General features: G+C 34.7%; 1 pseudogene; it reads left to right on the top strand.

The window, feature by feature from the left end:
- The first annotated feature begins 6,061 nt into the window (after positions 1 to 6,061).
- The window catches only part of LOC107775967 (transcription initiation factor TFIID subunit 11-like), a 36,862-nt pseudogene continuing 27,905 nt past the window's right edge, over positions 6,062 to 15,018 (top strand).

A 15,018-nucleotide genomic window follows, 5' to 3' on the forward strand; every position in this document is an offset into this window, starting at 1 on the left:
TTGACCCTAGAAAATTGAAATAGGCTCTGTGATATGTGGGCGAATCCAGAGCATAAGGTAATTTCTATTCCTATTTGTCTCATAATTTTTTCTGGCAAACAACATTCATGATTTCTCAAAGAAAAAGATAATTTAAGTAATTAAGTATACGAACAAACAAAATGTACATAAGATATTTTAAGTAACATATTTTTCTCTACTTTGTAGTTGCAACATTCCTTCATGGATGATATGGCTTACATTGATATGAGTAGACCCTTCAAAAATTTGCATTTATAAAAGATACAAATAAGAGTGAGAAAATAAACTGGAAGTAAAAAAAGAGAAAAAAAGATCCTTTAAATGCCTCTGTAAAATGCAACATTTGAGAAGAGCTTGATGTGGTTCTTTAGTTTCTATACTCTTTTATGCTAACATCTGAGAACTTGTAGTGTAAAATGATAATAAGCTTTAGCATCATATTTTTGTCATTATAATTTTATTTACTTATATTTATATATTTTTTGTAGAGACTATACGAGATAAACAAGGTCAATCGAACAAAGCTGAAATCTAATAATTTCATGGGGTGAAGAGCTTTTGTAGCTGCTCGTGCTGAAATAGTGAGGTATATTATTTTAACTTTTTGTAACTTTGCCAATCTCTTTACTTGGTAAGCAAAGAGTGAAATCTCAAGGTACATTTTTAATATTCAAAATGGAGGAAAAAAAGAAAGAAGGTCAATAAGTTTGGTATACATCTAATTCTACTTGCACATACTTTTAAGTATTGTCATTTACACTCATAATTCAAATCATAACTTCAATTCTTTTTCTTCTTAAAGGAGAAAGAAAAGGACATTGTTTAGTTTATGTTTAATATAAAAGTTAGTATTGCTATTTGTCTCCTTTCTATCATTTTTCCTAATGATTATTTATTATTTATCCTTCAAATAATAGATGAGTGTTAGTTACTGGTGTTTAATTAACTTGTAGTACCTCAGGGAGATATAAATTTGTGTAGTCTTAATAAAACTTCATCGAGGGTATAACTGCATGTTTTCCCTCCTTGTGAAAGCTTATGAAATTACAAGTCACATACATATACATTTATATCAAGGCAACAAGAGTCGTTTTTCAACTTTTGATTAAACATAAGACTATATCTCTACTAACTTACATCTGGCTTTTATTAACTAATAAAACTAGTTTTTAATTTTTCATTATACAATAGATAGCTGCATAATATAAAGAATCATGATCCTAATAGACAGTACATTCATTACCTTTTGTTGAACCTATAATCTAATCATGTTAATGTGGTTGAGGTTCAATCACCCTCCACATTCATTACTAAGATGATATTTTAGCAATATTTCGTATTATTTTCATATTGTGTAGGGTGTGAATGAATACGGAGGAGAAGAGCCAAATAGGATTGAGTTCTACAAAAACACCCATTAATCTAGTGAAAAAGGATGGTCATCTCCGGATGCTAGACTAACTACGTAAGTAATACTTTAGTAACATGTCATATATATTCATTCTATCTTATAATTAATTTAACTGATGTAATATCTTTATGCAGAACAAAATGAGAGATTTGAGAGCTCGGTCTATTTCTGAAGAGAATCCAATGGCTATTGATGAAATTGTTGATAATGTACTTGGTACAAGGTCGGTATATTGTGAAGACCCAAAGGGTCATCACCGGTTTTCTCCCTTTTTTGTGCTTCCGAGGCCTTGAAAACCTCACTTTTAGTTGCCTCGATTTGCGTGCACAGTCCAGGCATGTGGTCGGAAAAGCTTATGTGTTAAATTATGTGAAATTTGATAAATTGTGGCTTTAAAATGGTTAAAGTTGACTTTGGTCAACATTTTGGGTAAAAGGACTCGGACCCATGAAAAATATGGGACTCGGGCGTATGCCCGGAATCGAAATCCGAGGTCCCAAGCCTGAGAAATGAATTTTTAAAAAAATTGTTTTCTTAAATTTAATATGAAAATTTGAAATAAAAATGAATTAGAAAGCATTGATATTTGGACCGTATTTTAGTTCGAGCACCCGGTACAGGTCTTATATGTGGTTTAAGAGCTTTCTGTGAAATTTGGTTGAAATCGGACATCGTTTGACGTGATTCGGACTTGAATTCCTAAATTTGAAACTTGATGAAGTTTGAGAAAAACTGATGATTTTGAGGCTTGATTCATTGATTTTGATGTTATTTTGGCAATTTGATCGCTCAAGTAAGTTCGTAGGATGTTATTGAGTTAGCGTGTGTGTTTGGTTAGGAGCCCCGAGGGCTCGGGAGTGATTCGGAGGCGGTTCGAGGTGTTTTTGGCCTTAGGAAGTGTTGCAGCATTTTTGCAGTCAGTGCCCAGTTATTTTCTTATATGCGATCGCATAGGTATGTCTGCAATCGCGTAGAGTTATTTTGGAGTCGCCCAGTTTTATTCTATGCGATCGCGTTATAGGTCATGCGATCGCGTACCTCTGCAAACTCATTCTATGTGATCGCACACTCCCTTCTGCGATCGCAATTCACAAAAGGCCTAGCCCCGCTTTGACCCTCTATGCGATCGCATTCGTCATCCCGCGATCGCAGTGACCAGCCTGCCTTCCCCTATGCAATCACATTCCCTTTCCCGCGATCGCATAGGGCAATTCCGCCCAGTTATTTTAAAAGTCCAAAACAGACCCATTACGGGAGTTCTACCATTTTTCATAAAACTTGTCTTCTCCAAGCTCTAGGGGCGATTTTTGAAGCTCTTCTTCATCAAAGTCTTTTGGGTAAGTAATTTCCCACCTATTTCCTTCACTCTTCTTCATTAATTACTGAAATTCTAAACCTAAATCATGAAATCAAAGTAGAAATTAGGGGTTTTGGGCAAAGTTAGGTTTTTGGGAATTTTGAGTGATTCAACCTCAATTTGGGGTCGAATCTTAAAATAAATTATATATTTGAACTCGTGGGGTTATGGGTAATCGGGTTTTGGTTCGAGCCTCGTGTTTGGACCATGTGGGCCCGGGGTCGAATTTTGGTATTTTTGAAAGAATGCTAAGAACTTCATATCTAAGCTATGTGATTTTGTTATCGAGTCTTTATTGATATTATTGAATTAATTATGCCTAGATATCGCTGTTTCGGAGTCGGATTATAAATAAAAGGCGATATTTGAGGGTTGATTGCTATTCTTTGGACCGAAGTAAGTGTTTGTTCTAACTTTGTCTTGAGGGAATAGGATTAGAGTGTTGTTTGCTATTTGCTAATTGTTGAGTATGGTGTATAGGCATGGTGACGAGTATCTATACACCGGAGTCTAGCATGACCGTGAGTCTTATTTGTGTTTATTCGAATTTTGTGATACCTCTTCCTTGTTAAATTGATAAATTTCATATAATGTGAAGAGTTTGAGGAAGAATTATGATTTGTACATTCTTGGAGCATTGACTCGAGTATATCATAAAGCGTGAAAGTATATGAAAGGATTGAACCCCTTTGGAGCGTTGGCTCAGGTGGTAAAGTGAGATAAGAGGTAAAAGTGAAAGAAAGAGAAAGAACCATTGAATTGCTTCCTTGCCGGGATGCTTGTTGCTTTGTTGACTATCTCCCTTGCCGGGATGCTTGTTTCTTTGTTGACTATCTCCCTTGCCGGGATGCTTGTTGCTTTGTTGACTATCTCCCTTGCCGGGATGCTTGTTTCTTTGTTGACTATCTCCCTTGCCGGGATGCTTGTTGCTTTGTTGACTATCTCCCTTGCCGGGATGCTTGTTTCTTTGTTGACTATCTCCCTTGCCGGGATGTTGAGATTATTGATATTGTTCCCTTGCCGGGTTTTTAACTGCTTAATTGTGCTCCCTTGCCGGGAGTTAGCTGTTTATTTGTATTCCCTTACCGGGATTTCTATCATTATTTGTCTACTCCCTTGCCCCTTGTTTGTGATTGTTGCTTGGGTGAGGAAGAATGATAAAGCACGAAGGGTGATGCCGTGCATTGTTTGCTATTGTGAGGAAAGAGTGTAAAGCATGAAGGGTGATGTCGTGCCGCACGATGTACCATTCCGTGCTGATTTTATTGATTATATGGTGAGGAAAGAGAGTAAAAGCACGAAGGGTGATGCCGTGCATATTTTATTTATATGATTGCTTTGGTGAGGACGAGAGTAAAAGCACGAAGGGTGATGCCGTGTATTTGTTGCTTTCTGATTCTTTGTTGATATTCGAGTTATGTTGTTTCTTTCATTACTTGTTCTTATTTGATTTACTTCGAGGTTATAGATTTCCTTACCCTATTTGCCTTGTGATTGTTGTTTGGGTGAGGAAGAGCGTAAAGCACGAAGGGTGATGCCGTGTATTATTTTGGTGAGGACGAGAGTAAAAGCACGAAGGGTGATGTCGTGCAAATTGTTGACTTTTGATTCTTGTTGACATTCTGGCTTTGTTACTTCTTTCTGTTATTGAGGATTTCTATTTGAAACTGTTAGCTCCCCATAACATGCTCCCCCCTCTTAGCTGTTTAAATTCTGTATATTTCCTTTTATTGCATATATCTGCATAGGTTGTTTTTGGTAGGTCCTGTCTAGCCTCGTCACTACTTCGCCGGGGTTAGGCCAGACACTTACCAGCACATGTGGTCAGTTGTGTTGATGCTACACTCTGTGCATCTTTTTGCACAGATCCAGGAGTAGCTTTTGGACCTCAGTAGTAGGATTTGATCGGGAGCTGACTTCAGTCCAGAGACACGGAGGTAGCCTTGCTGACGTCCGCAGGCCCGGAGTCTCTCTCTCTTTATTCAGTTTGTTATCTTTTGTACCGAAACAAACAGTTTGTAATTTTCTTTCAGATGATTGTATTTAGTAAATCTTAGAAGTTCGTAAGCATTGTGACACCAATCTTGGGTAGAGGATTATGTTAAATTTTCTACATTTCTATTCAGTTTTTATATAAGTTAAGACTTCCGCTTGAAATTTTTAATTATGTTACCTTTATTACATGTTGATAATTATGGAAAAGGATGTGTGTTAAACGGAAGGTAATTTAAGTTCGCTTGCCTAGCTCTTATTAGTAGGCGCCATCACGACCCCGAGGATGGAAAATCCGGATCGTGACATATATATTAAAGGTCTTGGCTATGGTCCAAAGCCTAATACAACTACTACAACAAAAAGGAGGACATTAGAATTAGAGGACTCTCTTAGGAGGGCAAAAGAGGCTGCTGCTACTGTCCAACATGGTTTACAACAACGTTTGAATGCAGCTGAAACTGAAGTAGCAAATCAACAGATACAGATACAAACATTAACTTCTAAGTTGGGTACTCTACGGGCACACCAAGAGGAGATATTAAATCAAATGCAACGTCATTTTATTGGCTCATCACCATCAAGGTTAGAAGTGCTACATCTTTAAATGATAAATTTAATTATAATTCTTTTAGCATGTAAGTTCAAATGTCTTTTTTACGATACAGCGAAGATTGAGCACCACTAGATTATCAACTTTGGGTACACTAAACTTCACACTATTTATTTTTTCTTATTTTTATTTTTTGTATCACATTTCAGTTATTTGTTTCACCAATTATACTCTATGTTTAACAAAAAGTTGTAGTTTATACCAATTATATTTTATTTATATCATGATACCATAAAGTATTAAATTAAATCTTAATTTTTTCTCTATCTTTTATACAGGTATATGAAGGTAAATATTGGATCAAGATTAATTGCAAGTGAATTGTCATTGCATTCCTCCACTTCTCTGTCCTAGTTTAGGAGTAATATTTAGTATATCTCAATTCTTAGTTAAACTTTTATGTTGGACAGATTTACTTTAATTATGTTTCTTTTAATTTAAGGAGCTTTTATCTCAATATTAGTTATATGATCAATGGTGAATATTTTTGTTATTACCTTTGATTGTTTTTATTTTTCTGTTATTACCTTGATTGTTTTATTATGTTATTTCAAATTCGTATAACGCCAATTTAAAACAAATAAGAATATAAACATCATCAAACATTTGTTATTACTGACAAAAAAGTTCACTTTCGCCCACTCATCAACCCATAATCCCCTCACTCATTCTCTCTTCCATAAAACAAACAAACGAGAAAAACACACACGGGGGGGGGGGGGGGACCGATCTCTTCTTCTTTTCTTTCCATGGTCAATCACCATTTTTCTTCCATTTTGCAAAACCATGTAAAAATACTCCTTGAAACTCCATTGAAACTACTCTAAATCCAGTTTGAAACAACCCCCAAAACCCAGCGAAAATCACCTCAAAATCGCAGCAAAACCAGTTGCGAAAACAGTCCAAAAAAGCAGCAAAAATCAACTGCTAAACAGTTTTAAAAGCTGCCCCTTTTCCACCTGAAAACACCCCAAATATCACACAAAAACAGCTGCGAAAATAGCTTCAGAAACAGCCAAGAAATCCAGCTTGAACTACCTCCAAAAATGTCATTAAAAGCACATTCAAAATACCTCATTTCAGCTCCAAAAACCTCACCCAAAACTAGCTGAAAACAGTGACGAAAATCAGCTCCTTTCACCCCCAAAAACTCAACAAAATCAGCTGTAAACTCACTCCAAAATACCTCGGAATCCAGCTTCACAGCTCCCAAAATCAACCCCAATACATATCGTCAAAAGCCAGCACCAAAGTGAAGTCGTGTTAGAGTTCCGTCGTTTGAGGTCCTGATTAAGCGTTGGTTTTGAATTTTTGCTGTTTTGGAGCTTCCCCTTCAATTTACCTGCTGAAAATTCTAGCAATAAAGGTTCATCCTCTCTCTAAACTTATCTTTGAATTTATTATGTTGGATGTTTATTTGTTAGAATAGAGTCTGCTAGATTACATTGATATAAATGCTCATAAGTTTGATTATTGCATAATATCTCTGATTAGTTGTTTGAAGTTTATTAAGTAGTATTCTGCCTTAGTTTTGTTTAGTTATTAATTGCTAAGTGGGTCATATGATTTGTTTGCAAATTAGTTTTAGGCATCATTAGTCAGTAATGTTAAAAGACCCACGTTTTGGGCCCAAGGCAATAAGAATAAGTAAATTGTTGGCCCGATCCCAATAAACATGTAGGCTAGCTCTCCTTTATAAATTAATATAACTTCAAATGACTTCCATAATACCTACAACATTCACAATAACCTCCAGAATTTTTGGCCTCACAATAACTTTAAAATTTAGGAAAAAGAAATAAATAAGGAACACTGTTAGAGTGCTTTAGGTGCGCTTATAAATAAATTATCGTGATTATGTACACGAATGTGTGACATAGTTATGTTGATTTACGTATATAATATAAGGGTCTCGTGTCACCGGACGACGAAATTAATTAAAAAAATAAATACACTCACCTTATTAGATGAAGGCCAAAGAACTGACTGCTGCTCCAGAGGAAAAAAAAATTAGGGTTTATAGTTGTGTTGATTTATGTATATAATATAATATAACTTTGTCAAAGAACTCAAATCTAGTCCTTGTCGAAAATAAAATAATTTGATACCTAAGAGTCTTTAGGCTAAGACGATCGGATTACTATTTACTTCTTTGTTTTATATCACAAATTACACGTTATAGTTTACCTATTTGTCAAAGGACAAATAAAGTAGTACTCAATTAAATAAATAATTGTACTAATTAAAAAAGTTACAGTTGTTTGATTTTGTAAGTTTTCCTTACCTCCCCTCCCCCCCCCCCCCCCACCCAAAAAAAAAAAAAAACTCCATTGTACGTAAATGTTTAATTTGCTTGACAATATTTGTTTACATTCTCTTACTATTATTTTACTGATTTATTTAAACCAAAGATATTCATGTATACATGAGATGTGTATCACATGTGTAACAATCTATCCCTTGTGTATCTCATGTATATATATATTGCAAAAAAATTTAAATTCGATTTCAACTACGAATTTTGACTTCAAACCCTCCAATCTTTCTCAAATTTTTTATATTGTCTCATCAACATGTTTCAACGAATTTCAGCCATACCTATTGAAAAAAAAATTGCTTTGGTTTTTGAATGTTTTATATTATTCGTTATGAATTTTGATTCAATACTAGTCTAAATGATTTCCTGAAATTTTGTATATTATCTCATCTATGTGTTTTAATTAAATTCTAATCATACTCATCGAAAAAGAAAATATTTTTTGTCTTAGTTTTTTGAATATTTGATATCCTTCATAATGAATTTAGACTCCAATCTGAACTACCTCCAGTTTTCCTCAAATTTTACATTTTTCATCTTATTTATGTGTTTTCAATGAATTTAAACATACCTTTTGGAAAAAAATATTTTTGCCTAGGTCTTTTGACTATTTTATATCATTCATAATGAATTTTGACTCTAGACTAGGCTAAATCACATCTAATTTTTCTCAAATTTTATTTTTACCTCATTTATTTGTTTTCATTGAATTTTAACTATACCCATTAATTTTTATTTTGCCTAGGTTTTTTTGAATTTTTTGTGTCATTCGTAACAAATTTTGACTTTAAACCAATTCAAATCACCTCTAATTTTTCTCAAATTTTATATACTACCTCATATATGTGTTTTCAACGGATTACGACTACATCCATTGAAAAAAATCCTTTTTGCATTGATTTTTTAAATGTTATATATCATTAGTAACTTTTAAATGGTTATTTTTAGTAGTATGACTTAATGGCTAATTATTGGCACATAATGTTTATTTGTAATTTATTCTTGTAGTTTTTTTCTCTACAACATCTGGTAACCGCTTTGAGCGATCTCATTAAAGACAACTTTAATTTTTAAAAAGTATTTAAAATTTAATTAATTTTGACAAAACTCAAACTTTTTGTTCTTCTTTAGACATTTGTGTATACTTAAAACGTTAAACTCTACCACAATCTATTCAACTAAGGGAGAGTGTTATAAATATATTATATTATGGATGTTCATTTAGTACTCCGTTGTAAATAAGCTTCCTGAAGAAGCTTATCCATATGGGACTCCACCGTAAATATGTTTATCTATTTAAGTACTCTATTGGAAATAAGCTTCCTGAAGAAGCTTATCACTTCGATACCCGGTTATGGATAAACATTACCCCCGGTAGAAGATTATTCATACCGGGTATAATAAGCTTACAACTAAAAGTCCCCAGCAGAGTCGCCAGAGCTGTCGCACCTCCTTTTTACATACCCCCATGAGGGTACAAGGGGAGTTTTCTCCAATTAAAGGACAGTCGAAACGGGATTTATTTAATTATTTCAGAGTCGCCACCTGGGAATTTTAAGGCGTCCCAAGTCACCAATTTTAATCCCTGAATCGAGGAGAATATGACTCTGTTTATTATTCTGCGAACCAGAAATCCTGAGTAAGGAATTATGTTAATTCGAAAAAAGGTGTTAGGCATTTCCGAATTCCGTGGTTCTAGCACGGTCGCTCAACTGCTTTCATTCTTGGCTTAATTATCTTGATTTTATTAAATACATTTTTATTGCATGATTTTACTACCGCTTTTTACTTATTGTTTATGACGAATTACGCGTACGTATATTCGTATTATATATCTTTTATAATTACCGGGGATTGTGCCACACGTACGTGTACACAATAAAATCATCCATGTTATAGTTTTTATAAAAAAAAATATATTCGAAAATTAAAAATAAAATCAGGAACATCATCACCCTTTTTATTTAGATAATGAATTGCACACCTCGGATTTATATGAAATTATTTAATATTTTTTTTAAAAAGAAATTCGTTTTATTAAATATTCGCTCGAAATTGCGCGTACGCATAATCCGAATTTACTTTTAAAATATAATCAGGGTGCGCGAACGCATCCCTGATTGCGCAAAATCTTTGTTAATAGTATTATGGACTTTTCACAAATTATTTATTATATCATACATTTTTTATGTGAAAATCATGAGAACTCCCACTTTAGAGGCCTTTGAATTCTTTGAAAAGAATTCACAATCTATTAAAGGTTGTCCGTCGATTATAATTTCCGAGTATAAATTATATTCATCCCGCTATTCAAATTCGAAGAAAAGAATAAAAATATGATTCAAACAAATACAACATATATATGCCAAAGGATGAATTGTATATGAAACTAACAAACATGATTTATGAAAGGAAGAAGTATTTTGGAACAATTTTTTTCATTATTTAATTAGTGCAAATCCCATTTCTAATTGTCATTGACTTAAAGTGTTGCAATTTGTATATCTCATCTTATTCTCATATACTTGCTTTTAATCCAATAGGCCTAATTACTTATTTAGGATGGTAAATAAGCATTAAATTGATAAGAAAGGGAATTATTATACAAAGTGATTAACAACATTGCCTTACATGCCATATATTCATATTTGTATGTTTTGAAACATTCGTAATACTTTAACATCATAATGAGCCATAACAACTCAACTTACCATCCACTAGTGGTTCTATAGATACCTGTTATAATGCCACATATGAACGTACAACTTATATCATTCCTTCCACAACTAAATTAGATTATCAGAATAAACTAGCAATATGGTTTTTATATTTTTTACGCTATTTTTAATTCAACTAACAATGTCACAAGGCCTAGTTAATGGCCAATCTTTATATCATGTTTCCTACCTTGACAGTTCAAACATGACAAAACTAATGAGATGAAGAGCTAACATTATTACAAAGCCTTATATGAATTTCAAGGTAAGACAATTAACTCATAGTTATCAAATTGAATTCACTACTAATTAACTAACATAAAAAAAATGAAATTTAAACTGATGAACTTGGACAAATGGAAAACAGAATTGCAATCCAAGCTTCATTGATTAGTCATGTTGAATCTCTTTCCAACATGAAATTTAAAAGACATGTACCTGAAAATGAAGGTGGAAGGAGTAAATTCCAGCAGTAGCAGCAGTAACAAACTCAGCAAAATACCAGTATTCCCACAGATTTGAGCAATAATAAGACCCGAAGAAAACAGATGCACAGTACAGTTATTTTTAAAAGACACTTCAGATGTTAACTGAATCAGTGGAACCAAATAAAGTTGAACAGATTCAACAAAAGAACAATATTTCAGATTTCAGTTTCTTTTCGGTTTCAAATTTCCATTTTTCTGATTTTCTGTTTCTGCTGTTGTATCTGTGTGTGTGTGTGACTGTAACCCTCCTTCAAATTTATTATGACTGTAACCCTTCCGGTCACATTAAGCTCTATCTTTCTGTCTGAAAACTGTATCTTTTCAGATTTTTTCTCTTCCTCTCTAAATCTCTTAAAGTCTGTCTAACTTCTCCTAAATTCTGTTTTTCTGTCTGAAAAACTCTCAAAGTCTGTCCAAAGCTCTCTTCTAAATTCTCTCTGAAAACTTTTCAAATCTCACACTCCCTTTTTCTTCTTAAAATCTGCTTTCAAATTTGATTTTTTTTTTGTTTTTCTTTCTTTTTCAGCTCTAAATCAGTCTCAATTCCCTCTCTTCAAAAACTGATCCTCTCAGTCTGTCCAGCTCCTCGTATTTATATAGGGCTGGTCCTATACAGTTTAGTGCTGGATGGACCCTTTTCTCCTTTAAAAATCAGAAAGTTTTCCCATTAAAACTACTTTTGAATAATTTAAAACTAAGTGCTATATATCCTGTTTTTCAGCAGCCTCATTATCCCTTGTTCCCCATTATTACTTAAATTATAGCCACTATCATATTATTGAAAGCACACTATCACATTACCCTACTGTTTCATTCTAAAATAAACCTGAAATCCTTCTGTAATTACAGCCCTCAATGAAATCAGAATCTGATAAAAAAACAGATCTTAAAAATTGTTCAGAATCGATTATCCTTCTGAATTAAACAGCTATAACCAATCCTATCAAGTTCTGGACTGAATCTTGACTGAGAATGCACTTTTCTAACACAATGGTATCTAACCAACATTTGTGAAATTGAAATTAAACCTAATATCATAACAACATTATACTGAATTCAGCCTAATAATTCAACTGCACTCAGCTTTTGAACTAAGATCAAACAAACAGGAGCATTGTCAATATATTGACAATGTTCTGAACTTAATGTTCAGAAAACAACACTCATATAACGCCCATTTGATGGATTTATTAAACAATAACCAACTGATTAACAATAACTAATTAACTGATTATAGCAAAATAATCCATCCAAAACAGGTTATTTCAGTCAACATTTTCAGAAGCAGGATTTATGATATAACTAATCGACGAACTTAGTCGAGTCGATTACACACATTGTACATAATCACAATCAACAGAAACAATTCACATTTAGAATCAAGTTGACGGGTAGGGGACAGTATAACAAAATTTGACTAGATAATTATGAAAAATTAAACAAACTAATGAAACGAACATAGAATACACATAGAATGCACATAAGAAACAGAAATTACCTCTGAACCTTTAAATTCAACTGAACTCAACTCGACTTGGATTTGAATTTTGTTTGAAATCAAACAGACCTTAGTCGAAGTATTTTCCACTGAAAATACTTCGACTAAGGTCGATTAAACCTCAATCTTTATTCAATCTGGACAGAATCCAAAAGTCTGGTATTTTTAGGGTTCTTGAAAGTTCGATTTGGGATTTACTCATTTCTGGTTATATTCGAGGGAAACCAAAGATGTTCTAGGCACGAGGGAGGTCAGGGGGGTAACTGGTGTGAGTTTGAAGTAGGTTGGGATAAGGTCAGATTGTACTCGAATCTTCAAATGAAGATTCGAGTAGTTCCAGTATGATTCGAACCATGCAACTAACAGATCCGTGATGATGGTATCTAGGGGAAGTTGTGGTGTTATTTTGGAAGCCATCGGAGAAGATCAGGTTTTCAGGCCAACCTTCGATTTAAGATTCGAAGAGTTGGGGCCTGATTCGAAGGAAACTAAGGTCAGATTCGTGTAGAGGATGTTCAGGGGGTTCTAGGGTGTTATTTTGGTGACCGACGGCGTTGATGCCGCCGGGTTTCAAGCGGTGGGATCCTAGGGCGGCTAGGGTTAGGAGTGGGGGTTTGGGGGACGATGATGAACAGTGTAGGAGGGGGGGTGCTTAGTTTGGGGGCGGGGTAAGGGCTTGGGACTTATATAAGGGTGGGGTGGATTGATATTGTCCGTCCGATCAAGTAAGATGAAGGGCCAGGATCAATTCATTAAACCAAACGATGTCGTTTGGTTTAATGCCAGGGTCGACTGAGTCGGGTCACTGGATCGGGTTACGGGTAAAGGGGGTGAGATCTTGACCGTTGGTTGGATTTGATCCAACGGTTTTTGAGAAGCCACGACCAAACGCTGTCGTTTTGGTTCGTCTGGTTTGGACCGGACCTGGGCTAAAGGATTGGGCTGTGGGGGTTAAAATGTTTTGGGCCTGGATTTTAATCCAGGTCCGATTTTGTATATATATATTTTTTCATTTTTTCTATTTTAAATTTTTAATATTAACTATAAAATAATTTTAACTTCACAAAAATATATTAATTACTCTATAACAATTATTTAATAAATAGACAAAACATCAATCACACAGTGGAATATTTAAAATAGAACGATTGCATATTTTTTGTGATTTTATTTAAATTATCTTTTAAATGCATAATTAAATCCTATATGCATGCAATATGTATTTTATTTTAATTTTTTTCATTTTATTATGACAATGTAAACACTTACGGACATAACACAAGTATTTAACACCACGCAAATTCAAAAAATTACACAGTAAAAGAAATTTATTTTATTTTTTGATTTATTTTGGAGTAGTTTTCATAAGGCAAAAATCACGTGCTCACAGCTGCCCCTCTTTGTGCGGAAACTCGAAGAGTTCTCGTGCAAAGATAAAGTGAGCGGATACGAGCGATGTTTGCCCGTTCGAATACTCCGTGGGAAGCATATTTTTTTTTTGAAAGATTTGACCGAACCTCTGCTTCAAAGGTTTCCTACATATCCTTGGCTATAAAGGAATCAGGTCAATGTAGTTCGGGAAGTTTTGGGTAGCTGGGACTACCATGGGACTGTGATGTTACTGCTGCTTTGTGCTGTTTTTACTGCTTGCTGACCTCCTTATTACACCTTACTTCAAAGGTAATACAAAAAAAACTAAACTAGATTATGGTACAGGAATTATAAAAATCTTATCTAGATCATGCCCTAGCGTTTCTTGTTGTCTTGATATCTTGGTGACTCTTGGGCATTTGGCTTATTCCGTATTCCTTTTCATTGTGTCCCGTATTTTCTTTTGGAACTCTTGTTGTTTCTTGCTGGGGATTCTGTTGGACTCCTCTGCTTTATTGATTCTAAGTGTGCTCCTTTTTCATATGAGCGGGCTTTTGATTTCAACACTTCAATTTCATTCCCTCATTCTTCAGGTGGGTGCCTTGACTGCTTCTTTTCTTTCTTCATCCTCATTCTCCAGGTGGACGCCTGACTTCTTCTTTTCTTCATCCTCATTCTCCAAGTGGACGCCTGGTTTCTTCTTTTCTTCATCCTCATTCTCCAGGTGGACGCCTGACTTCTTTTTCTCATCCTCATTCTCCAGGTGGACGCCTGACTTCTTCTTTTTCTCATCCTCATTCTCCAGGTGGATGCCTGACTTCTTCTTTTTCTCATCCTCATTCTCCAGGTGGACGCCTGACTTCTTTAATTCTCATCCTCATTCTCCAGGTGGACGCCTGACTTCTTTAATTCTCATCCTCATTCTCCAGGTGGACGCCTGACTTCTTTAATTCTTCATCCTCATTCTCCAGGTGGACGCCTGACTTCTTCTTTTTCTCATCCTCATTCTCCAGGTGGACGCCTGACTTCTTCTTTTCCTCATCCTCATTCTCCAGGTGGACGCCTGACTTCTTCTTTTCCTCATCCTCATTCTCCAGGTGGACGCCTGACTTCTTTAATTCTTCATCCTCATTTTCCAGGTGGACGCCTGATTTCTTTAATTCTTCATCCTCATTCTCCAGGTGGACGCCTGACTTCTTTAATTCTTCATCCTCATTCTCCAGGTGGACGCCT

The sequence above is a fragment of the Nicotiana tabacum genome, chromosome 20, assembly GCF_000715075.1.
Source record: "Nicotiana tabacum cultivar K326 chromosome 20, ASM71507v2, whole genome shotgun sequence".
Lineage (NCBI taxonomy): Eukaryota > Viridiplantae > Streptophyta > Magnoliopsida > Solanales > Solanaceae > Nicotiana > Nicotiana tabacum.